This window comes from Lithobates pipiens, unplaced genomic scaffold (genome assembly GCF_037356315.1).
Source record: "Lithobates pipiens isolate NorthernLeopardFrog02 unplaced genomic scaffold, aLitPip1_a1.2 Scaffold_18, whole genome shotgun sequence".
NCBI classification, from domain to species: domain Eukaryota; kingdom Metazoa; phylum Chordata; class Amphibia; order Anura; family Ranidae; genus Lithobates; species Lithobates pipiens.
The window spans coordinates 374,642,416-374,670,200 of record NW_027507758.1 but is presented as its reverse complement, the minus strand read 5'-3'; the positions used below and the strand labels follow the sequence as shown (position 1 = coordinate 374,670,200).

Here is a 27,785-nt window from a genome sequence, read left to right as displayed (position 1 = left end):
TCCACTTGCCTATGGTTGCCAGTAGGTAGATTCCAAAGCGGCTTTTGGACTGAATGGCAGTTATGGAAAGAGGCCACTGTCAATTACAGGAAAAGCAGACCTGCTAAAAAAATAGTTCCCCATCAGGCTTTACCTACAGTGAGCACCCTGCGATTCATTGTTTGTTAAGATGGAGATGCCTTTTGTCCTAGAAACCAATAGTGTAAATGCAAAGCATACAGATATTAATAAAGTAATGAACACACCCCCCCCCCCTCCCCTCCTCCTGTACACCAGCTTTGAGTTGGCATAATTAGCACCAGTTTGCTTACCAGAACTGGCAGTAATTCTGTTAGAATCATTCGCAGCCATACTGCAAACAGAAACAAGTCTATTTACACCCATCTGTCCATAGGATTGCATAGGCCATCCAAATAAGTCTGCCTGAAACAGGTGGCCCATACACGCGATCTGAAAATCGGATGAAAAATAAAAATTTTTACGCGATCGTATGATAATCAGATCATTAGTACAGAGCTTTCCAGAGCCGGTCAGCACAATTCATCCGATATTATTCGATAAGACAAGCATGAAAATTTTCCTTGTACGATTCCAGATCGTACAATTTCCATTTAGTCAGTACAGTTGTCGTCCGAAAATACAATACAAATACATTACAACACATGACATCACTTCTGATTTTTTTTTTTCTGTCCTATGAGAAATTTCGTGCCTTTAGTAACTTATTAAATTTCTACTTGCGACTATTAAGAGAAAAAAGTCATAAATCTGTCATACGATATTTGGATCATGTGTATGGGCCATTAGTGAACTAAGGAAGTAGTTGAGCAGCTGACTTTAGAAACACATACTCTGCACCTGGCCTTCCTCTCCAGGAGATTGTTCCCTCCACCTCTGTAATTTCACGCTTTTCCAAAGCAGTCATTGTAAGTGAGCACTGTTCTCCCTGAATATATAGCCAATGTCTTTCTCTGTGAAAAAGTAAATGTAGGTAGTTAAGATGCTCTCCTCTGATTCTAAATGATCCGTGATTATAAGGTATAAAAAGAAAAATTGTATGAGTGCTACATCTAAAAGCCTGTGCCCTTAAATATAAAGTGCAATAAAGAGCAATATAAAGTGCAATGTGCCAATTTAGTGGACTCCAATAAAGTGCATAGAAAAAAACCCTAAACGGTTCCACAGTGTATGAAACCAAGCAAATGCTTATTAATCACATAAACTCTAATACTAATTAGTGATAATAATATTGATATACATCCTGTGATGAAAGAAAAAATATTTTTCTGTTAATGTCCACAATTAGACAAAAAGTGACAAGTGCATAGCGATATCCCATGAAATTACACAAGTTAGGCAGTGACAATTCTAACTGTTAACCAGTGTCCATATTCAGCAGTGTTGAAAACTGTAAAAAATGTCCAAGTACACAAAGTGACTGGTGCAGGTGATCCTTGGGGGGGTAAAAAACCTGGTGCAATTTTCGTGCAAAGGACACATTTTGCACTCACAGACTTCCCTGCCCCTGCAGGGGTAGAAGCGCCTCCACAGTGTTAGCCCCTTTGTCACTATATGCTGGTCCAAGGACTCTGTTTCTCGTCTCAGGAATGTATTGTTTTCAATAAATATATGAGGAAAAGAAAACGCCCATAGTGTGATATTGTAACTACCATCCAATATTTATTAATACAATAAGAAATCTACTCACAAAAGAAAAGTTACAAACCTCCGTATGCAAATATATTCATATGCTGCCGCTTGAAGGAAGAGTCAGTGTACATCCTAGGCCACGCCCTTCCTCTGTCTTCCTCTGCAATTGTTTTGTGTGCAAACCACCCCGACCTATAACTAGCTGTCACGTACCTTTAAGCAGAGCCCGGAGTGCAGGGAGTGGCCTCTCGTAGACCTCTGACTCGAGAGACCCTGGTAGTGGTGACAGGGGCTCAGGAGCACAGAGGGGCACAAGTGCCTGACTGGATAGCAGGTGGTAGTGGCAGAAGACTGTTGAAGGAGGAGGTGTATTGTAGTCCAGTGTCTGAATGCAGGCAAAGGTGAGATAAGTTCCAGCAGACAGCAGAAGGGTTCCGGTAGTCCAGCAACGGCATACAAGTGATTACAGGAGGTGACAAACAACGGAGGGGTATTGTAGTCCAACAACGGATGCAGGTGTAATGGATAAGCGGAAGCGGAAGAGTCCAGTAGTCTGCGGCCAGAGGTAGAAGGCTACAAACGCAGAAGGAGTACAGCCAGATATTGCGGAGGACTGGGAGGTGTCCTGTAGTACAACAGCAAGCAACTTACAGTTGACGGATGGTGTAACAGTCCAGGTCAGGCACAGGCGGGCAGATCAGGTACAGAAACGGAATCCAGAAGAGTAGTCGGGTACAAGCCAAAGTCGGGGGGCAGGCAGCAAACAGCAGAGTCGGGAACAAGCCGGGTTCGATACGGATCAGGGTACAGGTACAGATACAGGTACAGGTTCAGGTTCAGATTCAAATACGGATCACCAGGACGCACAGGAACGCTGTTGATCAGGCAGCAAGGCAGTGAGGCATGGATCCAGTTTAAATAGCGCTATTGGCGCCAATTTGCATCAAACGGCCGCGCGCGCACGTGCACGCGCACGCGCGCACCGCCGATCGCGGTAACGCTCCTGGAACTGGGCAAGAGATCTTCTGCGACTTTCGCCGCTCGGACGTCCGTGAGGAGGATCTTCCTGACATTGCCCCCCCCCAATGGGCAGCCTCCGGATGCCCAACTGGGACATCTTACTTGGGTGAGATCTTTTAAATGCCAGAACCAACCTCTTGGCGTGGATGCCAGTCTCTGGTTCCCAGGAGTTCTCTTCTGGACCATACCCCTTCCACTTCACCAGATACTGTACCTGGTTGCGTCTCTTTCTGCAATCCAAAATTGCTTCTACTTCAAACTCCTCTTCACCATTAATAAGCACAGGTTCAGGAGGGCCCACGTTCCGATCGGTGAAGGGATCCTGGATTGAAGGTCTTAAGAGGGACACATGAAACACCGGGTGAATACGCATCGATTCTGGTAATTTCAGCTCATAAGCCACATTGTTAATTTTCCTGGAAATTGGGAAAGGACCCACAAATTTTGGGCCCAGTTTTCTAGATGGGCATGTTAATTTTAGATTCAGAGTAGATAACCAAACCAAATCTCCGGGTTTTAGGTCGAGCTCCCCTCTCCTCCTTCTGTCAAAAACTGCTTTGTTGCGTTCTTGAGTTCTTGCCATCGTTTCTTGAAGCAATTTGTTATTGGTGCAGAAAAAGTCCAAAGTTTCTTGAACTGCTGGAACCGTGCATTCTGGGATATTGGCTGATAGGAACTGAGGGTGAAAACCATAGTTCGCAAAGAAGGGAGATTGATTAGTTGCAGAATGAACAGAGTTATTGTAGGAAAACTCGGCAAGTGGTAAAAGGGATACCCAATCGTTTTGCGAAAAAGACGAATAACACCGCAAATATTGCTCAAGGGTCTGGTTCGTTCGTTCGGTCTGGCCGTTGGTCTGGGGATGATAGGCAGACGAGAATGAAAGACCAATTTTCAAGGACTTACATAAAGCTCTCCAAAATTTTGATGTAAATTGTACCCCTCGGTCGGAAACAATGTTCGCAGGTATACCGTGGAGTCTTACAATCTCCTTAATGAAGATCCTTGCGGTCTCAGGGGCAGAGGGTGTACCCTTCATGGGCAGAAAGTGAGCCATTTTGGACAATCTGTCGACCACCACAAGGATAGTGGTGAAGCCTTCTGACGGTGGTAATTCTACAATAAAGTCTATGGAAATCATTTTCCAAGGCCTTTCCGGGATGGGGAGTGGTTTCAGCAATCCCCAGGCTTTGGTTTTGCTACTCTTGTTCTGGGTACAGGTAATGCAAGATTCAACATAAAATTTACAGTCTCTTAGCAGCTGAGGCCACCAGAAGGTGCGTTGGAGAAGTTCGGCGGTCTTGTGTACCCCAAAATGACCGGCCAATTTGTGGTCGTGGCAAGACTTGAGAACAGCAACCCGTAGTTGTTGGGGCACGTAGATCTTGTTTTCATGCCATAACAAGTTATTGCTAGAGAGTAAAGTGGTGTTTGAGGGATGTGGAGCTGAAGATGAAGCCTGCTTAAGTTGGGATAGAAGATCTTCCTGGAGCATAAGGAAATTTCCGGGCGCAAGGATGGTGTCTGTGGGTTGAGGAACTTCGGGTTCGCTGAACATCCGGGATAGCGCATCGGGTTTGGTGTTCTTTGATCCGGGCCTATAGGTTATGTGGAAGGAAAATCTTGTAAAGAACAGTGCCCATCTGGCCTGACGCGGCTTCAGCCTCTTAGCAGTCTTTAAATACTCTAAGTTCTTGTGGTCGGTGTATACCAGAATGGGATGGGCTGCTCCCTCCAGGAGATAGCGCCATTCCTCAAGTGCGGCTTTGATAGCGAGTAACTCCCTGTCCCCGACATCATAATTCTTTTCCGCTTCAGACAATTTACGTGAGAAAAACGCCACTGGGTGCAATAAAGCCTTTGGGCCCTGTCTCTGAGAAAGGACTGCTCCCACTGCAACTTCGGATGCATCCACCTCAAGGATGTAGGTTATGCGCAGAATTAGGATGCTTCAGGACAGATGCTGACACAAACTGTTCTTTAAGGGAAGAAAATGCGGCCTGTGCCTCCGGAGTCCACTGGAACTTGATACCTTGTCTCGTTAATCTGGTGATTGGAGTGATGATTGTAGAAAATCCCTTGATGAATTTTCGATAAAAATTTGCAAACCCCACAAAGCGTTGAATTCCTCTTTTATCAGTAGGGGCTGGCCAGTCCAGGATGGCCGAAACTTTTTGCGGATCCATCTTGATTCCATCCACCGAAATAATCAGCCCCAAAAACTGAATGCTGCGACGTTCAAACTCGCACTTCTCAGGTTTTGCGTACAAGCCGTGTTGGCGAAGCCGAGTGAGAACCTTCTTAACGTGCTCCCTGTGAGCTGGTAGAGAGGGGGAGAAAATTAAGATGTCGTCCAGATATACTAAAACAAACAGGTCGAGAAAATCTCTAAAGATATCATTCACAAAATGCTGGAAAGTCGCAGGAGCGTTACATAGCCCAAAGGGCATTACGAGATATTCAAAATGTCCGAAGCGGGTGCGGAAGGCAGTCTTCCATTCGTCCCCGCTTCGGATACGGACCAAATTATAGGCTCCGCGAAGATCCAATTTTGTGAAGATACTAGCTGATCCAAGGCGCTGGAATAATTCGGGTACCAAAGGCAGTGGGTACCGGTTCTTGATTGTAACTTTATTTAAGTCCCGGTAGTCAACACAGGGGCGGAGAGAATGGTCCTTCTTTTCTACAAAAAAGATTCCTGCCCCAGCTGGGGACGTAGAAGGACGTATGAACCCCTTTTTCAGATTGTCATCAATGTAAGTCCTGAGAGTCTCCAATTCCACTTCTGTTAAGGGAAATATTCTCCCGAAAGGGATTTCGGCTCCGGGAAGGATCTCAATTGGGCAATCGTAGGGTCTATGAGGGGGAAGTGTTTCTGCCCCTTTCTTGCTGAACACGTCCAGGAAGTCATGGTAGGTCTCAGGAACGTGCTGGCGAGTCTCAACATCGGTCTCCATACACATTAAATGGGGTGAAACCTTAGTTGATTCTTGAAAGCAGTGTTGACGACAATAGGGGGAGAAAAAGAAAATGTTTCCGGTGGACCAGTCTATTTGCGGGTTGTGTGCCCGAAGCCAGGGCATACCCAGTATGATAGGGAAAAGGGGAGATTCAATAATGTCCAGGCAGAGTTGTTCCTGATGGTTACCGGAAATAGTAGCAGTCAAAGGACATGTCTCTTGTGTCACTGGTCCTGATTTGATAGCTGACCCATCAGCAAGGTGTACAGACAACCCTTTCGCCCTGGGCCGTAAGGGCACTTGGAACTTTTGGGCAAACGATAAGTCCATAAATCCACTGCACGCTCCAGAATCAACTATTGCGGGGACTTGAATGTTCCCTCCGGGTAGCTGAAGAGAGACGGGAACAGCCAGGTGAGTAGCATTACTAGGCACAGCAGGTAAAACAGGAGAAGATACAGAAGACTGCTTACGGAATTTGGCAGGACAGGATCTCACGTAATGTCCGGGTTCTCCACAGTAAAGACACAGATTGTTGAGCTGCCGGCGTTGTCGTTCCTCGGTGGTGAGCGTTGGTCTAAGTAAGCCCAGTTGCATGGGTTCAGGCGTGTCAGCAGCAGGATGTGCAGGGGGATTAGGTACACGGGGTAACATCCAGACTGGTCGGGACGGCCCGGCAGTGCGTTCTGTTCTCCGTTCTCTCAAGCGTCTGTCTATCTGGATGGAGAGGTTGATAAGGGCTTCAAGAGTTGCTGGAACACCCACCCGGGCCAATTCATCCTTTAGAGGTTCAGAGAGTCCCATGCGAAACTGGTATCGCAGAGCGGCATCGTTCCAGGTAGTATCGGAACTCCAGCGCCGAAATTCAGACGCATAGTCCTCTGCCGCTCTGCGGCCTTGCTGAAGAGAATATAAAGCTGCTTCCGCTGTGGCCGCCTGTTGAGGATCCTCATAGAGCAAACCCATGGCTTGAAAAAATGTATTCAGATTATTAAGGCAGGCTTCCTTTTGCTCCAAAAGGCGGTGGGCCCAAGCCTGGGGCTCACCCAGTAGAAGGGAGATAACAAAACCCACCTTAGTGGATTCTAGAGAGAAAGTTCTGGGTTGAAGTGCAAAAAACAATTCACAGGCATTGCGAAAAGCTCTATACTTGCTGCGATTTCCCGAAAACCTCTCCGGAGTTGGGACCTTGGGTTCAGGGGGTAACATAACCACTGATGGCGCAGAAGAAGTTCCCGGCACGGTAGGGCCTGTGGTAGATAAGACCTGGACACGCTCTTCCAATCGAGAATAGCCTTCTTGTAGAGATTTAACAGCCTGGGTAAGTCCAGCAAGATGACGGCATAAATCATCCACGGCCGAATCTCCCTGCGTGGGCTCAGACATGGCTGCCTGATACTGTCACGTACCTTTAAGCAGAGCCCGGAGTGCAGGGAGTGGCCTCTCGTAGACCTCTGACTCGAGAGACCCTGGTAGTGGTGACAGGGGCTCAGGAGCACAGAGGGGCACAAGTGCCTGACTGGATAGCAGGTGGTAGTGGCAGAAGACTGTTGAAGGAGGAGGTGTATTGTAGTCCAGTGTCTGAATGCAGGCAAAGGTGAGATAAGTTCCAGCAGACAGCAGAAGGGTTCCGGTAGTCCAGCAACGGCATACAAGTGATTACAGGAGGTGACAAACAACGGAGGGGTATTGTAGTCCAACAACGGATGCAGGTGTAATGGATAAGCGGAAGCGGAAGAGTCCAGTAGTCTGCGGCCAGAGGTAGAAGGCTACAAACGCAGAAGGAGTACAGCCAGATATTGCGGAGGACTGGGAGGTGTCCTGTAGTACAACAGCAAGCAACTTACAGTTGACGGATGGTGTAACAGTCCAGGTCAGGCACAGGCGGGCAGATCAGGTACAGAAACGGAATCCAGAAGAGTAGTCGGGTACAAGCCAAAGTCGGGGGGCAGGCAGCAAACAGCAGAGTCGGGAACAAGCCGGGTTCGATACGGATCAGGGTACAGGTACAGATACAGGTACAGGTTCAGGTTCAGATTCAAATACGGATCACCAGGACGCACAGGAACGCTGTTGATCAGGCAGCAAGGCAGTGAGGCATGGATCCAGTTTAAATAGCGCTATTGGCGCCAATTTGCGTCAAACGGCCGCACGCGCACGTGCACGCGCACGCGCGCACCGCCGATCGCGGTAACGCTCCTGGAACTGGGCAAGAGATCTTCTGCGACTTTCGCCGCTCGGACATCCGTGAGGAGGATCTTCCTGACACTAGCCTTTGCAGTAAAGTGTACATGGAAGAGCAACCTGCATCAAACAAACTAAATATTTACCATCCAGTCTGCAAAACAACCAAATTGACCCTGTGAGATTGATTTACTAAAGCTGTAGGGTCCAAAATCTGATGCAGCTTTGCAAAGAAACCAATCAGCTTCCAGTTTTTTTTTATTGCCAAAGCTTAATCTAACAAGCTGACGTTAGAAGTTGAATGGCTATCATGCACAGCTGCACCAGATTTTGCACTCTCCAGTTTTAGTAAGGCCCCTTTCACACATGCGGACATTATGTCCGTATTTCATCCATCCGTTTGCGGATGAAATACGGACATACATGCATTCCTATGGGATAGCGGGTGTCTGCGGATAAACATCCGCAGACACCCGCTATCGTCCGCCTCTGCTATTGTCCGATTCTGCAGATGGAGGAAAATCCTATTTTTCTATCCGTCTGCAGAGCAGATCGGATGAACACGGACAGACAGGAGAGCGGAGAGCTGACAGGGCGGTCCCTGCACAGTGTGCCGGGACCGCCCTGTTATCCGCCGGCTCAGCGGGGACAACGGAGCGATCCCCGCTGAGCAAGCGGATCATCACGGGGCGCATCATTACTGATCCGTCCCGTGTGAAAGGGGCCTAAATCAACCTGTCTAACAATGAAACCATAGCTCCCAACTTTCCCTGATTTTGAGGGACTGTTCCTCTTTCCTTCTCATGTGTCCCTCATATTGGTCTGATCTATAGAATTGTAAATAAAATGCACTTTTTATCTTTCAAAAAGTGTTTCCCAGTGCTAAACCTTTCATGCAATTTGTAAATTTCAAAAGCCAATGTAAAGGAATAGTGGTAAACAAATGCACTTGTGGTTTTAACTAATCATTATTTTTGTATAACTCTCCTTTAAGGGGGCGTAACAGGGGTGTGTCCTATGACTACATACTTTTGCTAATAGGTGTCCCTCGCTGCCATGCCAAAAAGTTGGAAGGTATGATGAATCTATCCGCTGCTATATATGTTCCAACTTGGGAGACTCTGAAAATCATAGTTAAGACCACAGTATACAGAGGAGCCTTGACGTGGGCAATGCAGCTTACACATATATTTGCAAATGTGTGCAAATAAAACTTCAGTTTTTAACGTGTATTGCTAAACAGGGTCAATTTGGTTGTTTTGCAGGCTGGCTGTTAAGTGTGCTGGGAAATCTTTTGTTTGTGTCAGAAACCATGAAATCAGACCGAGACAGAAGTACAGTTAAATCACACTGGTTTAATAATAAAAGTAAAAAGAACAAACATAGTCAAAACATAGCCAAAGTTCAGTAACCGGAACGGATAGTCAGCCAAGCCAGAAGTCAGGGATCAACGTAGTGGAACAGTAAGCAGGATCTGGAGCCAGAAGGGATGTCAGCAAAGCCAGTCTTTAAACAGGAACGCAGGAGATAGTTTCTTGTGATGTGACCAAGGCAAAAGCAGAGCTCCCCTGGACTGGACGACTTAAGTAGGCAGGACTGACAAGCAGGATCATCAACAGCTGAGTAACTGTGGAGAGAGATGGAAGCTGGCAATTAACTGATACTCAGCGGCCAGCTCAGAAAAGGAAGGGCTGAGCCCAGCTCTGACAGTTTGTGAATCGATTGTTTTGTAGGTTACCTCCTTCTTGCACAGATTGTTCATTTGGCAGGGTGTGAAGGAGCTGAGTAATCACATAACAGCCTATGTGGAGCAGAGCTGTAGTACTGAAAGCAGGAGAAGTGAGTCCTTGGAGTGTCCAACTTTTTGACCTTCCTGAGCCACAGTGGACAAAAGGGAATTGTATTGGGCTGCATTTGCACACATCTCCATGGCGGCAGGGGAGTGGCTTGCACAGGAGTCCTGTGTGTCTTTGGCTCCGTTTCAGGGCTCAGTTCAGGCAAAAATTTGGCCCTGATTTGTCCCTGAAACAGAGAACAGGGACACATCGGACCCCTGAGCCACATCCGTTGAAGCGTGAACCCAGCCTAACAGTTGAATGTCTCCCTCCCACCCTTTACTTGTGTAAAGTTCACCAATCTGGTAGTTCTAAAGGCTTAAAGAGGTTGAAACCCCTTGTGTTTTTCACTTTAATGCATCCTATGCATTAAGGTGAAAAAACTTCTGACGCTGACCGGCCCCACAGCCCCCCGTTTTACTCACCTGAGCCCATTCGTTCCCTCGGCAGAGAAGCAGTCTATCTCTATGCCTATGCCTATGGCTCTTAAATTGAATAAATTAATAGCAGCGCAGCCATTGGCTCCCTCTGCTGTCAATCAAATCCAATGACGTGGGCGCCGGGGGGTGGGGCCGAGTCCAGCATTCTGTGTCTATGAACGCAGTGGTGTATTTAGGTTTTGTGCTGCCCTAGTCCTGACCAGTGTTGGTCATCTTACTTTAAAAAAGTAATTAGTTAATTTACAAATTACTTCTCCCAAAAAGTAATTGCATTAGTAACTCAGTTACTACATAAGAAAAGTAATTAGTTACTCAGCAAAGTAAAGTGACTTTTTTTAATATTCTAAGGGTGGGTCTAGTATTACTGTAAGCAAGGGACGCGTTCCCCCCTGCACGTCTATTTCCCCTCTGTACCACCCTGCACGTCTTTCCCCTCTGTACCCCGCTACATGTCTATTTCCCCCCCACACATATATCTGTTCCCCCTCTGTACCCCACTACACGTCTGTCATCCCCCCACAAACATATATCTGTTTCCCCTCTGTACATCTGTCCCCCCCAAGCTCACGGATCAGATTGTTCCTCGGATCAGAGTCACGGATCGGATAATTTTTCGGATCAGCAGATAATGATTGAATTTGCAAAAACCTGTGAAAATTCCACCACCATATAGTCCTCACTGTAATATCCACAATCTCCTGCACTGTAATATCCACGTCATCTCCCCCACTGTAATTTTGGCTGAGCATGGCTGGGTACGGCTGAGCATGGCTGGGTATGGCTGAACATGGCTGAGTATGGCTATGTATTACTGAGTATTGCAGAGTATGGCTGGGTATTACCGAGTATGGCAGAGTATGGCTGGGTATTACCGAGTATGGCAGAGTATAGCAGGGTATGGCAGAGTATTGGCTGGGTATGTCAGAGTATTGGCAGGGTACTGCAGAGTATTGGCAGGGTACTGCAGAGTATTGGCGGGGTATTGCAGAGAATTGGCGGGGTATTGCAGAGTATTGGCAAGGTATTGCAGAGTATTGGCAGGGTATTGCAGAGTTTTGGCAGGGAATTGCAGAGTATTGGCAGGGAATTGCAGAGTATTGGCAGGGTATTGGCAGGGTATTTCAGAGTATTGGCAGGGTATTGGCGAGGTATTGCAGAATATTGGCAGGGTATTGCAGAGTATTGGCAGGGTATTGCAGAGCATTGGCAGGGTATTGGCAGGGTACTGCAGAGTATTGGCGGGGTATTGCAGAGTATTGGCAGGGTATTGCAGAGTATTGGCAGGGTATTGGCAGGGTATTTCAGAGTATTGGCAGAGTATTGGCAGGGAATTCCAGAGTATTGGCAGGGTATTTGCAGTGTATTGGAGGGGTATTGCAGGGTATTGGCGGGGGTATTGCAGAGTATTGGCAGGGAATTGCAGAGTATTGGCAGGGTACTGCAGCGTATTGGAAGGGTACTTCAGCATATTGGCAGGGTATTGCAGAGTATTGGCAGGGAATTGCAGAGTATTGGCAGGGTACTGCAGAGTATTGGCAGGGTATTGGCAGGGTATTAATGAGTAAGAAAGGTAGTGGTGCGCTGTACACAAGGAGGATATATCTATTAATAAAAGCAGTATATAAAATTCGCAATGGGGGGATATCCAGTAAACAATACAGGTCTGGGTATGTCTATGTGACTAGTTTAAACAGCAACACTCATTTCTACTAATAGTCCACAACATAAATACATAAAATAGTGAAAATTCATATAACATCCAAAGTGCCATGTGTTGCGATCCTATAGTCGCATAAAAGTGCAAATATTCCAATGTGCCGCTGTGGCTGATAAAACAATAATGCTCGTTGCTATTAGTGTAAAATCTACAACATAAAACCGTGAAATAATAAAAACAAGAAAAAAGAAAAAACACAATATAACATTCAAAAGTGCAGCGTGTTGCGATCCTAAAATTGCATAGAGTGCAGGTGTTCTGTTGTGGTGCACATAGGCAAACCTTCAAACATAAATAATAATTAAGTGACAAAAAATATAAGTGTATCAGACAAAAAGTCAGTTTTCAGTGCAAAGTGCTGCGATTATTCTCAAAATCGCATAGGATGTGACTTCTTCAGCAAGATATACGATGTGGAGCTGTTGCGCTGGGAAGGGCAGTGGTGCTGGTGGAAGGGGATATGGCCTTGGTGGTCCCGTATATACCAGTAATGGATGTCCCCTTACCTTACCGCTGTAAGGTAACAGCATATATATAGAGAGCTTTTTGGGATCCTTTAGCGGAATTTTCCCTTTACTGTGGGGTGCCCAGGTCCTGGCCAATGATATGGTCCCTTTAAGGGGGTTTCCTCTGTGGTATTGCAGTCAGGGTTCCTCGGTGGTATGGCATATACATGGGTTTAAGCAGAGATGGAAGAAGAATACTCCATAGTGTAAAGTGCTTCAACAGGTTTATTGTTATTAAAACAGTTTAAAAATACTCACAAACAAACAGTCTGTACAAGCAGTGTATAAACGAGCTGCGGGCTCGGTCTATGTCACTTCCTGGTTGCTGTGTCCCGACGCGTGTTCGTCACGGGTCACCCCTGATGAAGTCACGTATTCCCCGGGGTTCAGATATTTCCCTTTCAGTGTGTGCAGCAGTACCCTATCTCCCTCTATTTCCCTGACGTGGCGCAGGAATACTTATTTTTCATTGGCAGGGTATTGCAGAGTATTGGCAGGGTATTGGCGGGGAATTGCAGAGTATTGACAGGGTACTGCAGAGTATTGGCAGGGTACTGCAGAGTATTGGGAGGGTACTGCAGAGTATTGCAGGGTATTGCAGAGTATTGCAGGGTATTGCAGAGTATTGGCAGGGTACTGCAGAGTATTACAGGGTACTTCAGAGTATTGCAGGGTACTTCAGAGTATTGGCAGGGTACTGCAGAGTATTGGCAGGGTATTGGCAGGGTACTGCAGAATATTGCAGAGTACTGCAGAGTACTGCAGAGTATTGGCAGGGTGTTGCAGAGTATTGGCAGGGAATTGCAGGGTATTGGCAGGGTATGGAGGGATGGCTGTGACTGCACTTGTCACAGAGCAGCGCTGTGGGCACTACAGATGCAGCCCACAGCGCTGCTGCCATCCAATTTCTTCCCTCCACTCTACAGATCTGTACATGGAGGGGAAAGAGGAACCGGCATCATCATCGGTTTGTTTACAAGTGATATTGTCACATTGTGAACGGCCGACGGGTGCACCTTTTGTTTCTGTGATAAAATTTTGCAAATTATTAATTTTTCTTCATAAATTTTGCCCACGATTTATACTGCTACATATCTTTGGTAACAATAAGCCAAATTAGTGGATATTATTTGGTCTTTGTGAAAGTTAGAGAGTCTACAAGCTGTGTTGCAAATCATAAAAAAATTGATCATACCTGATGGCCTATCTCATTTCTTGTGACCCGAACAAGCCAGCAAAGTACAAATACCCCCCAAATGACCCCTTTTTTGAAAGTAGACATTCCAAGGTATTTAGTGAGAGGCTTATGCGGCTGGTGAGGTTTTTGATGTTGATGTTGTTGTTGTTTTTTTGATGTTGTATTTTTTTCCCACAGTTCTTTGCAAAATGAAGATTTTTTTTTCCACAAAATTGTTATTGTAATAGGTTATTTCTCTTACATGGCATGTGTATACCACAAATAATGCACCAAAATACATTTTGCTACTCCTCCTGAGTATAACGATACCACATGTGTGGGACTTTTCCACAGCCTAGCCACTTAGAGAGGCCCAACATGCAGGGAGCACCATCACATGTTCTAGGAGCATAAATTACACATCTAACTTCTTGACTATCTATTACACTTTTGAAGGCCCTGGAGCACCAGGACAATGACATGTGACACTCACGTGGCACTGATGACAGATGGCACTGATACGTGGCACTGATGAGACGTGACACTGATGACAGATGGCACTAATATGTGGCACTGATGACAGATGGCAATTATACGTGGCACTGATGACACGTGGCACTGATGATAGATGGCACTAATACATGGCACTGATGACAGATGGCACTAATATGTGGCACTGATGACACGTGACACTGATGACAGATGGCACTGATGACACGTGACACTGACAGGTGGTACTGATGACAGATGGCACTGATACATGGTACTGATGACAGATGGCACTGATATGTGGCACTGATGACACATGACACTGATGTGGCACTGATGACAGATGGCACTATATGGCACTGACAACACGTAGCACTGATGACTGATGGCACTTATACTTGGTGGTACTGGGGACACGTGGCACTGACAGGTGGCACTGGGGACAGGTGGCACTGGGGACAGGTGGCAGTGAGGACAGGTGGCAGTGGGGGCAGGTAGCAGTGGGGACAGATGGCACTTTATTTATTTATTTTTTTACTAACCGCTGCAGCGGTTCATCTCTCCCTCCTCACACTCTGTCTCTGTGTGAGGAGGGAGAGCCAGCGATGAGAGATGATCTCATATGTTTACATATGAGATCATCTCTCATTGCACACACCTATTGTGCTGTAAACGGCCGCTGTGATTGGCCATTTACAGCGATCTGTGACTGGCTGTGTCCAAGGGACACGGCCAGCACAGAACTTCCTGATGCGCACTTGCGTAAACAGGAGGTCGTCCAGGGATGGCCTCCTGGCAATTGGGGACCGCGCTGCAGCCGTCTTTCGGGTATAGCACGGACGCCTAGTGGTTAAAGAGAAAGGAGAGAGGGAGGACAGAGTTCATCACACGAGGCACAATTCCTATAAAAAACATATAGAATCTCAGACATCTAAACAAGTATTTTAGCTGATGGTTGATATTATCTAAAAACATAATTTAAAACTATTTAATGCTGACATTTTGACTTTGTCTGAAGACATCATTTCAAAACTAGATCTTACCAGACCTGTGTAATGTAATTTTTGTCTTGGAGAGTATTGAGGAAGAGGGGGTGGGTACCTGTCAAAGAGAAAAAAAATAAGATAGGTTTTGCAAATTTGTTAGAAGCAGGGGAGGAAGAAGATGAGTGGTTGTTACATTTATGAGTGAAGGTCCACTTTAAGTTATTAATGATGCAAGCTTTCCAGATATCTTAGATCCCTTCTTCAGGTTTTATTAATTTCTAATACAAGTTCAGAAACCCACAAATATATACAGAATTACAAAGAGGAAGGTGCATACTCTACTACAGTTATGCATAACACAAGACTTGCAGTCACCAAATATCAATTATTTTATTCCAGTCCCTATATGATGTTTAATGCTATGGTGATGTGGAGTAAACATAACCTTGTACTGTAGTTGATTTTATCAGCAGCTCTCCTGGTGGACAAATATGTGACAGAAGGAAACTGAAACTCAGAATAGAAAGCAGGCAGGCTGTGTGCAGATGGGAGTGACAGATGGGAAACGAAACTCAGGCAGTATAAATAGTCATATACTGAGTGGTTGCATACAGTGAGTGGACAGACCAGGACATCACAGAGAAATCTGCAAAGGTGAGAACACTGGGAAGCCTGGGCATGAAATGACTAGCATATAAAACTAGCAAGGAGCGTGGAACTACATACTTGAATTGTACTAGTAGCAAAAAAAAGCCCAATTTTTTTCCTGTTTTAGAAGGGCTTGTTTACCCTAGCAGTACCCTCTGAAAAGTGATGAGGTGGATCGCTTTTCAGTGGGTGTTTAACAGGTGGTGAGGAGGCATTATGTCGCCTCCCGAAAGCCTGTTTTAACCCCTAAAACTTGCACAATGCAATAGCACCCAGTTGCAGCCCCATTTAGTTGATTGGGTGGTGTTTGGATGGCGCAGGCAGATTATTTTCGCTGTGCCAAAATGCTCTGCTGCTTTGGGGTATTTGTGGTAAAATAGGCATCTGCTTTTATTAGCAGCTTTTTTTTTTTGTTTTAAATTACTATGGAATAACAACCTGCTTCTTTTACCAGGTATAAACGGCCAAGGATAAATCCAAGGGAAAAAAACCAAGCTTGCTTACCGACCAGCTCTTTTACCAGGTATAGCAATTTTTTATATAATTGATCGCTAAAACGTAACTAAATTGTGAGGGAGATCTCTGGATTGAAGCTGAACATTAAAGTGCATCTAACGCCAAGAACAAAAACTGAGAGTATTACAGCCTACTGTTCCTTAGATGTGGTGACTACATTTGTTTTCTTTTGTCACACTTTTTTTCCTTTGTTTTACCCTCTTTATCCTGCCATTAACTCGCTTCCTTTCCTGGGGTGACAACCATAGCAGTGCTTTCACCCTAGGACAGGGAGCTATTTACTACTACATAACACCTCCCTCTATAACAGGGGAAGGTGTTTTTTAGTCCTCTGGGATAGCTAGGAACAATGCAGAGAGTACAAGAAGTTATCAGCTTACAAGATTTCTGGCTGTTGTACTTGTGAAACAGATATAAAAAAAAAACACTTTTAATTGTATATTTAACAGACTAAAAGGGAGAAAATAAGAGAATTGGCATCAGGGCGGCCCATCCATTAAGGGCACATGGGCACTCCGACCCCCTCCCCCCCATCCGGGGCCAGATTAAATAAATCATGGGCCTAAGGATTATGGTGGGGCTTTTTATTAAAAATAAATAATTAAAAATGCCGGAAGGAAGACAGGGTAAAAGATGGAACAAAAGTGTGCCCATTCTAGAGCTGGTAACATTGAGGATATTCATATGCTCTATGTGACCCCTGGTTGCCATATTCATTATTCAATAATATCATTTTAAAGGACAATTTTTGTGTGTAAGAGGCATAGGGGAGGAGTATGGATGGTATAAAAGTGGGAAGTATGTGCAGGTGAGGGAGAGGAATGTGGAGGGTATAACAGTGGGCACTATGTACAGGAGAGGAATGTGGAGGGTATGATGGGGACAGTATGTACAGGAGAGGAGTGTGGAGGGTATGATAGGGGCAGTATGTACAGGAGAGGAGTGTGAAAGGTATTATAAGGGTGGTATGTATAGGAGAGGAGTGTGGAGAGAAAGATATTTGGCAGTATTTCAGGAGAGGAGTGTGGAGGGTATGACAGTTGGCAGTGTGTAGAGGAGTGTAGAGGGCATCACAGTGGGCAGTATGTACAGAAGAGGAATGTGGATGGTATGACAGTGAGCACTATGCACAGGAGAGGAGTGTGGATTGTATGGCAGTATGTACAGGAGAGGAGTGCTGAGGGTATGACGGTGGGCACTATGTACAGGAGAGGAGTGTGCAGGGTATGACAGTATGTATAGAAGAGGAGTGTGCAGGGTATGACCGTGGGCAGTATGCACAGGAGAGGAATGTGGAGGGTATGACTGTGGGCAGTATGTACAGAAGAGGAATGTGGATGGTATGACAGTATGTACAGGAGAGGAATGTGGAGGGTATGACAGTGGGCACTATGTACAGGAGAGGAATGTGGAGGGTATGACAGTGAGCAGTATGTACAGGAGAGGAGTGTGGAGGGTATGACAGTAAGCAGTATGTACAGGAGAGGAATGTATAGGGTATGACATTGAACACTATGTACAGGAGAGGAGTGTGGAGGGTATGTCAGTGGGCACTATTTATAGGATAGAAGTGTGGAGGGTTTGACAGTGGGCACTGTGTTCAGGTGAGGAAGATGAAGGAATCTGGGAAGGAAAAATGTAAAGGTTTGTGGAAGGATGTTTAGGGACTGCGTAGTGGTTAAGCTGGCCATACATGAATTGAAATTAAGCCAATTAAGCAGAAACCAGCCATAGTTGATCTATGTATGGGCTAGCTGGTTGTACACAAGTCAATCTATTAATCGACTTGAGTACAACCAGCCTGTCAGGTTTTTCCCACAACAGTCAGTGCTGCCAACTATAGATAGCAACACTGATCATTGTATTCTGTGGGTTGGGAAGGCTCTCCACTGGCAGAACACAATAACACTGCGGGAGTGATTCCCCCATCCACAGGTCAGCGAGTGAGAGGGCGTGTGGGGACAGGCTGGGGAGAGAGGTCTGTCAGCAGGGGGGTGTGAGGTGGTCATGGAGGGATATCAATCAGCAGATGGGGGGAGTAACTGGGAGTGATATCTTTTGGCGTAGGGTCTGTCATCTGCAGGTTGGGAAATGGTCACCGGTGATATAAGTTGAAGGGAGGTGGCTAACATGGGAAGTGGCTGGGGAGTGACCTGGTTGGTGGTGAGTGTAAAATGGATGATGTGTTTCAAGTTTCTTTCACATTTGCAGTAATGCTTACTACCCTCTAAAAAGTCATCTGTGGTATAGCAGCAGCTGATAGGCGTTCCTGAGGTGCTACTGCCGCCTCCTTTTTTTATTTTTCCATTGCTGAATGGTAGTTTTACATTGTTGGACTATGCTGCTACTGCAAGCGAGTTTGACAGGTGGTGCTGCCTGTCAACCTCAGCAGGCTTCAAGCTGTCCATTGAGCTCAGTGCCTCTGACAAGAAGTGAGGAGAGGCAGTGTGAGCTCATCCTCTCAGTCTGCTGAAAACAGAGTGTGCCAGCTTGTATTTAAACTGGCTGCTCCATATGTAGCTTCTGACAGACTGTGCAAGGAGCCCCATATCTCCAGAACCATAGGTGGTAGGAGCCCCAAATTTTGACTAGTAGTGGGCTCTATGTGACCCCTGGTTGCCAAGCCACGACCCACGAAGTCAATCGTTTTTGTTTTTTATTTTATGTTAATCCGGCCCTGCCGCTATCTATGCGTCCAGCCCCCATGCAGGATGCCGGATGCATGGTTTTTAATGGGGAGGTGTGTGCTTTTTTTTAAGTACCTGATTAGAGCCAGATGCTCTAATAGGCTTCAAAATAGGATGGGCTCGGGAAGCAGAGCACTGCGAACCAAGTCCATTCAGTTGTGTGACAATAGTGAATGAATATTCCCAATTGTAACACTGATCCTCCTCCCAGGCAATCGGGAAGCAGGTCTTGAGACCCGCCACTCGATTGGCTAAAAGGACAGGCGACCCTATTGGACATCTAGGAGGAGGGGAGGAGACGCACGGCAGAAGCCGTCGCGATGGAGGAGAGGATACGGGAGCCCCTGACCGATGCCTGCCACCCACTATGTTAGAAGTTTTTGAGTTAATTAATATTTTAAGTGATAAAAGTTTCTGAAAATATATGTAATAAGTAATGGTCTCTGAAGGTTACAGAACAACACAGAGTATAAAGAGGAGTGGTTTTGCTGAGTAGGTACTTCTATTTTTGAGTTACTATGTCAGGACAATGGGTGGAGTTATGCTACTTATCTTTAGACGGAACCATATTAGGTATATATGCAAATATGGGTGTTATTAGGATATGCTGACATAACATTATGAAACAGTATAAGAATGGAGTAAGGCTATTGAGTAGGAGGGAAGATAGGTGGGAAGATAAGGAACGCTACACTTTGGAGAATGTAACATCAGAAGTCTCTACCTCAGATCACCATGCCATATGTTACCAGAGGTCAGTCTTGCCTTTGCTTATCTTTCTGAACAATAAACAACCTTTCTGGAAGTATTCTACTAAGAAACTGATTCTTAAAAGTAAGTTTAAATGCGGCCTTGGATAAAGACATATAAATCTCCTCTACACACACCCTCTAGGAGAGAGGACATTGACTGACACATTTATACAAAGACTTTGCTAATTCATCCTGAAACACCCCTGAGTATAGTAGAATACTACAGTAATATGTATTTTACTAGAATATGTAGAGTATGTAGTTTTTACCTACATCTACACACTTTCTTCCACACTACCTAGATGGGGTAACAGCAAGTGAGAAACCAGCATATAGCGAGCAGGCGAGAGGCACCACAGGCTGCCCGGAGGGGGGCTTGTTTTCTGCCCTCCCCAAAACAAAACATCAGCCCCCACTGATTGACATTTACATACACTTTAAAATTAAAAGCTGGTTTTGTTTTGTCTTTAAATTGGCTATTCTGTCATATAATTTCTAAAGTCAAATGTACGTTCCACTTTGTTTTTTTTTTGTTTTTTTAAAGAAAAGTCTCTACTAAAGAGCTTTCCTGAAGAACTCCATGGCAGCCTACATGTGGGTTTGTCCCGCCCCCTCATACCTCATAGGACCCTTCTCCCATAAATCTTTGCTTTTTTTGTCCTCCTCCTAGGACCAAGATGAAGTCTTGCCTTTTCAAGCGGCAATGTGGCCAAACGTTCCAGCTATTAGCTGGAGGCCTTGTAAACACCCTGGTCGTCCGGTGGGTTGAGCGACAGCTCCCCAGTCCCAAGTCTGGTCCGGATCATGCCGTGGTGGTGGTAATGTACAATGATACTAATTTTTCTTATGGCAGCTGTATCTCTGTGTTTTGTGTGTCTCCTTGTTTGCTATCAAGCTCCAGTGATTGGCCATGGCGGCTGGGGCGCAGCTGTGTTCCAACTCACCGTTTAAGGAAGTCGCCGGGACCTGTCTGCATATCTGCAAGCCGCAAGCGAAGCCCATCACTCGTGCCACAGGGGAAAAGTTGAGATTCCTTCCCCAGGATTGTCATCTGCTAAACCAGAAGAGAACACAGCCCAGGCAAGGCTCAGATCAAGCAAGGGATGCTTGCTGCTATAGGCCTGGCTGTGAGTTCCGGAAGACCTGGAAAAAAAAAACAGCCTTCAGGCCAGAAGTTTTCAAAAGGTGAATCTTCCGGTTGACAAGAAGCCCCTAAGTCTTTTTAAAATTGTGCCTGCCCAGACAGAGCCCGCTTACTTTGTTTTCAACACGTCTGGACAGCCTTGATCAAAGATTATTGGGTCGTCAAGACAGTCTCATCAGGCCATCCCTGGACGTTCAAAAACCCACCCATTCTCTGATTCATACCAACATCCTTGCCTCTCTCAAAAGATAAAAAGCAAATTCTCCTGTCCAATGCAGACTCTCTTGTGGCTCAGGGTGCTGCAATACCAGTTCCAGCTAAGGAAAGGTTTCAAGGGGTCTACTTGCCCCTCTTCATAGTGTTGAAGAAAAATGGCTCTTGGAGGCCATTTATAGACCTAACCCACTTGAATTCTTTTATCAAGAAGGAGAAGTTCAAGATGGAGACACTGCTCACGATCTGTCAAGCAATCCAGCCAGGTGATTGGCTTGTGTCTATGGACCTAAAGGACGCTTACTTCCATGTCCCGATAGTGCCAGAGTTCCAGAAATACCTTTGCTTTGCTGTCTATCAAATCCATCTGCAGTTCACTTGTCTCCTCTTCTTGCTTACGACATCACCATGTGTATTTTCAAAACTCTTGTTGGCTGTCGCGGCACTGATCAGGACCAGAGGTATCTGTCTGTAGCATTATCTGGATGACCTGCTGTTAACTCGGGACATGGAACAGTTGCTAATCCACAGACCCCAGGTCACCGCCACTCTACTCGAGTTCGGTTGGCTACTGAACCTGTAAAAGAGCCACCTAGATCCTACGCAGTCCCTGGTATTCCTCGGGGCACAATTCAACACTATCACGAGCACCATCTCTTTACCCCTGGAAAAAATCCCAGTGATCCGGGACAGAGTTTGGCTTGCAATGTCCTCCTCTCATCTCTGAGCCTCACAATGCCTAAAAATCATCAGCACCATGGTAGCAACAACACCCATGGTAAAGTGGGCTAGTGGAAAATGCAGCCCTTCCAGAAGGGCTTCCTCCAGCAGTGGAACCCAGGGCTTCAGGATCAATCTGAATAACCTTATCCATGCTGGAGAGCCTTCCTTGGTGGTTACAGCAGAGGAACCGCCTCAATTGTCACTCCATTGCACCTATGTCATGGATCACCATCACAACAGATGCCAGCAACAGGTGCTGGGGTGCACTCTGCTTGACAGAGGTGGCCCAAGGCATATGAAGCTTTCCTTCTAGCAGGACAGTGTCCAATGTTCTGGAACTCCGGGGCAGCGTTCTGGGCTCTACAGGCCTTTCACCACTTAACAGCAGAAGCCTCAGTTCTCCTAAGACTGGACAACACAATAACAGTCTCATACATCAAGAGACAAGTCTCTCCCTGTTAAGGGAAGTAGAGCCCATCATGACCTGGGCCCAGAAGAACCTGGCCAACCTGACAGCTGTCTATCTCCCTGGAGTCCAGAACATTCAGGCAGATTTTCTGTAGAGAGTGTCTCTAGACAATGAGTGGATTCTTCACCCCAAAGTCTTCAAGTGGGCCCTGTCCTTGGGAGTCTTTCCAGAAGAAGACTTGTTTGCCTCCCCGTGCAACTACAGAGAGTATAGAGAGATACTACATGAGGTCTCGTTGTCCCCAGACTTTCGGGGTAAATGCTCTGACAGACCATTGGCAGTTACACAGGGCCTATGCCTTTCCCCTGGTTCCTGACATTCTCTGGTTTCTGTTGAGGCTCAGGATGGAAGAAGCAGAGATAGTGGCAATAGTCCCATACTGGCCAAACAGGCCATGGTTTCCCCTGCTGATGCAATTCAGCTTCCGGAATCCAGTTCCTCTGCCCTCCAGACCAGATCTCCTATCACAAGGTGCACCTCTACATCCACGCCCAGCCCATCTACATCTGATGGTCTGGTTTTTGAAAGGGGACAGCTGGAGGCCCTAGGATGTCCAAGTGTTGCCATCTCTTACTGAATGCCAGAGGAGCAGGTGCCAACAGGGTCTACCAGAGGATTTGGAAAAAATTTGCAGACTACACGTCTTCCACTGCAGGGTCTTGCAAAAATCCAAAGATTTTAGTTTTGATTCCTATGTTGGAGTCAATCCCAAAAGTGTCATCTGTGTTTCACGACAATCAGGAGATTGATCTTCCAACATTTAGATCTACCGAAGAATCCAGTGTTCATCCCCTTGGGAAAGCTCTGAGTCAGTATTTAGAAGCTACAGCTCCATTCCGTCAGTCTGACCACCTGTTTGTTCTTTTTCATGGAAAGAATAAGGGAATGCATGCCTCTTCTAGATCTATCGCAGCATGGATTGTTCAGGCCATTCAGTGGGCCTACAAAGCTAAGGGCTTGGCACCTCCAAAAGTGGTGACTGCTCACTTAACCAGAAGCGTGTCAACTTCATGGGCGGCTTTACATCATGTGGCTCCAGAAGTTATTTCCAAAGTGGCCTTGTGGAATTCAATTAACACGTTCATGGTGCACTACTGCATAGAGCCAGCCTTGTCATCGTCTGTTAAATTTGGTTTATGTATCTTGTCTGTGGCTGGTGCCAATTAAACCTTTTTTCTTCTGTCCAGCACTTTGCCCACCCGGGTGTGTATGGCTAGTTATTTCCCACACGTAGGCTGCCATGGAGTCTGGCAGGAAAACTGAAAATTTCTATCAAATACTTTGTAATTTTCCTTTCCTGATGGACTCCATGGTAGCAGTGTTCCCTCCCAGGGGCTGGAGGGAGGAGAGTTCCCTCCCAGGGCTGGAGTAGGCTTAATTTATGGAACATGGCCTTTGGCCCGGAGCAAAAATGTATGGGAGAAGGGTCCTATGAGGTATGAGGGGACGGGATTAACCCACACATAGGCTGAAAGGAAAATTACGGTAAGTATTTGATAGAAATTTTCAGGGTTTTTTTTTTCCTTGCCTTCAAACAATCAGCCATCCCGGAAGACAGATACATATCTGTTTGAGAAGTCAAGTATTAATTTTTTGAGTTTGATCAGTTATTATTCACAGCTCCACCAGAATCTGTGTGCATCAGTTTTAGTAAATCCTCCCTATAGCACTTTGGCATTTGGCATTTAACCACTCTTTCTGAGATTTGTTGTTTAAAAAATATTTTGTTTTGCTAGAAAATTACTTAGAACCCCGAAACATTATATATTTTTCCTTCTAACACCCTAGAGAATAAAATGGCAGTCGTGGAAATACTTTGTCACACCGTGTTTGCGCAGCGGTCTTACAAGCACACTTTTTTGGGAAAAAAAATTTTTTTTTGTGAATTAAAAAATAAGACAACAGTAAAGTTAGCCCAATTTTTAACTGATTTAACAAATTTTACACCGAGTAAATTGATACCCAACATGTTACCCAAAATTGCGCCCAATCTTGCAATTGCGACAAACTTTTCTCCTTAAAAATCACCATAGGCCAGGTTTAAAAAAATCTACAGGTTGCATGTTTTAAGGTACAGAGGAGGTCTAGGGCTATAATTAATGCTCTTGCTCTACCGATCGTGGCAATACCTCACATGTGTGGTTTGTACATCGTTTTCATATGCGGGCGCTTCTCACGTATGAGTTTGCATCTGCACGCGAGCTCGGCGGGATGGGGCGCGTTTAAAAACATTTTTTTTCCTTATTTATTTTACCCTTTTGTTTATTTTTACACTGTTCTTTTTTTTTTTTTTTTTTTTTATTTAGTAGTATGCGACATACAATGCAAAGGCAGCTTCACAGAATGTGTGATACAAATAGTTACAAACAAACAAACATATTGCATGGGTATCAGAGCCAGTGGTAAGAAGTCCGAGGAGAATAGCACGTGTACAGCTTTGTGGTCATGTCAAGATAACATTAAAGCTCCACCTCGTTGAGATCCCCTACCACTTAAAAAATTATTGATACTAGCCCTGCTACCCTTGAAGAGTTTAGGTATCCATAGATAGGGGAAGATTATTATATAGTAGTCAAATGGGGTCGGAACATACCAGTTTTTAGAGTTAAGATGGGAGATAGTGGAACTAAAATGAGGGAGAAGGGAAAAGAGAAGATTGGGGAAGGGAATGGCAGAAAAGGAAGAGAAGAGGTAAGGGGTGGTTGTGGGTAAAGTGGATAGGGTGGGGCCCCCTCCCAGGGAGAAAGAGACCCACCCGGCTCACCAGCTCATCGGCTGGCCAAGGTTTGGAACAGTGACCTCTGGTAATCACCATGAGCTTACTATGTCTCACGGAGGTATTCTTCCGAAAACCGAAACTGGGTCCAGTAGAACCACCTGTGCCCATGTTCCTCCGTTTTATCCCTTATTGTGGCAGTCAGGTCTTTTATTCGTTCAATGTCATTTACCCTTGCGAACCACTGGGCCACCGTAGGAGCAGATTGCTGTTTCCACTGACTTGGGATGCAGGCTACACTGTTCTTTTTAAAAAAAAATTGGCACTTTTATTCCTATTACAAGGAATGTAATCGTCCCTTATAATAGAAAAAAAATCATGACAGGACCTCTTAAATATGAGATCTGGGGTCAAAAAGACCTCAGATCTCATAATTACACAAAAATGCAATTAGCAAAAAAATGTAAAAAAAAGTTGTAATTAAAAAAAAATGGCCCTTTAGGATCTCCTATATGGTCCCACTGACTCATCTGTACCATGAAATAGTATTTTCCAAGGGTCATTCTGTATCTTACTTCCTTGAATTTTCTCGATCCAGTATATAACATTGAGCCAATATGGTCTAATAAAGGGACATGCCCACCAGATATGGATGTGGGAGCCTATGTACCCGCAGCCCCTCCAACAGAGCACCGAGGTGGACGGGAAAGTCCTATGGAGGACAGCTGGAGTATAGTGCCATCTTGTTAAAATTTTATAGTTCACTTCTGTTGCTTTGGAGGATATGGATGAAATGTGGGAGAGGCGCAGTATCTTGATACGTTGATCAGCCGATAAGTGACCCTGTAATTCCTGTTCCCATTTGGCTAGGAACGAATATTGAGGTGGAGAGGACACTGTTAATAAGGCCTGGTAGAAGCTAGATATGGTTTTGGCTGGAGGTTGGTTCCCAGCAAATACCTCCTCCAATGTGTTTAGGTCCTCCTCTGATCATAAGGGTCTACAAGCGTTAACAAATTTCCCTAGTTGGTGATATTTCCACTGACTCATGAATGAGGTTGTCCCTCCCGGGACAATGTCCGAGATAGGTAGCATGCCAGAGGTGTTTGTCACTTGATGTAGCATAATGGGTGTCTCCGAGATCCAGTTGTTGAAACTAGAGTCCAGGTTTCCTGGTGGGAAATAGTCATGTCCTGTTAGCTGCATAAGTGGAGAGTTGTAAGACCACCCGTGTGCCCTACATAAAGAATCCCAGGCTGCGAATGAGGATTTGGTGAGAGGAGAAGTAGTCGAGGACAGTTTGCGATATCTATTAGGTATCCAAATCAAAAGGTATAGATCTTTTCCACCTAAATATATTTCCAACTGCACCCATAGCTTTGACTCTCTATGGAATTTCCAGTCTGACAAACGATTTAATATTATAGCAAGAAAATACTTTTTAAAATCCGGAAGTGCCAGCCTACCAGAGCGTTTAGGGCATATTAACCATTTATAAGCAATTTGTGGTTCCTGCGATTCCATACAAACCTACCTATGACAGATTGTATAAGCTTAAAAAATAAGTAATATTTTCATTTTTACTATTGCAATTTTCCCTAGCCATGAATGCGGTAGCTGTGACCATTTTTGCAGATCTACCCTAACTACATCCAATAAAGGTATGTAGTTTCTGCGGAACAAAGAGGCAGGGTTGGGTGTGAGATATCTTCCAAGATATTTTAAGGCTAATGGTTGCCACTGAAAGGCGAAAGTAGATTGTAAGCTAACTGCCATCTTATGTGGGACTGATATGTTCAATATTTCTGATTTCGATAAGTTAATTTTGAAATTGGATATTGCGCCAAATTTGTGGAAAGCTGTCATAAGTTTGGGGAGGGAAATAAGTGGTTGCTGTACATAGAAGAGGATGTCATCCGCATATGCGGCATATTTGTGCTCTGACTGTCCTACTCTGGTTCCATGTATGTTGGGGTCCCTGCGTATTGTGGCTAATAAGGGTTCTAATGATAACGCGAAAAGGATAGAGGAAAGGGGGCACCTGTCGGGTTCCAGTATGCAAGAAGAATCAGTCACTCAGTGTGCCATTGATCTCTTAGTTGTACTGAGGGGGTCTGATACAAAGCTGCTATTTTTGCCAATAGATTCGGGCCTATCCCAATGTGTGACAGTGTGGCCAATAGGAACTCCCAGTCCACCCTATCGAATGCTTTCTCTGCATCTGTAGATAAGAGGAGGGTGGGCTGGGAGCACCTCCACACATGTGATATTAAAGAGAGTGTTCTGAGTGAGTTGTCTCGGGCCTCTCTCTCTCCCCGGTATGAAACCTGTCTGATCTCTGGAAATCCACTGGGGTATCAAAGGAAGGAGTCTATTGGCAATTGCTTTTGCATAGATTTTAGCGTCTATATTTAATAAAGAGATTGGGCGGTAACTGCCGCATAGGATCGGATCCTTCCCCGGTTTAGGCAGAACCGTGATGAGAGCATGTAGAGTCTACGGGCGGGAACCCCCCCCCCCCCCTTAGATGCCCAATTGGCATATGATATTAAATGTGGGAGTAGGATGTCTGCATAAGTATGATAGTATGCCACCGTCAGGCCATCTGGGCCCAGTGCTTTGCCACTAGCCATGCTTTTAAGCTCACTTTTGAGGTCCGCGACAGTGGGGTCCCCCTCCAGAGACTCCAGAGCAGATACTCTTAAAAAGCTACCCGTCTGATCTCACCGTCAGGGATGGTAAAATGTTCTGAATTCCTTAGCTATTTCATTGGTCTTGTAAAGCATGTTATCTGGGGCTGATTTAATTTTAGCTATAAAGGAAGCTTGAGTTGGGATTGTAACTGAGTTCTCTTCCTCTTCGTCCTGGAAACATCTGGTGTTGTTTCAGAGGAGCTATTGTCCTGAAAGTTAAGGGAGAGATCTGCCCGAATCCTCTTGGCTTCCAATTCTTT

The 27,785-nt window shown here is 45.4% G+C and overlaps 1 protein-coding gene across 4 annotated transcripts in view; it reads left to right on the top strand.

The window, feature by feature from the left end:
- The first annotated feature begins 15,497 nt into the window (after nt 1-15,497).
- LOC143988272 (uncharacterized) overlaps nt 15,498-27,785 on the top strand; it is a 51,845-nt gene continuing 39,557 nt past the window's right edge. For 2 of the 4 annotated variants that reach the window (XM_077487722.1, XM_077487721.1), the window contains exons 1-3: nt 15,498-15,618; nt 16,067-16,135; nt 20,238-20,385. The gene's annotated coding sequence lies outside the window, so the exon portion shown is untranslated. The remainder of the gene's footprint in view (nt 15,619-16,066; nt 16,136-20,237; nt 20,386-27,785) is intronic. The other 2 variants (XM_077487719.1, XM_077487720.1) reach the window with 1 other exon arrangement.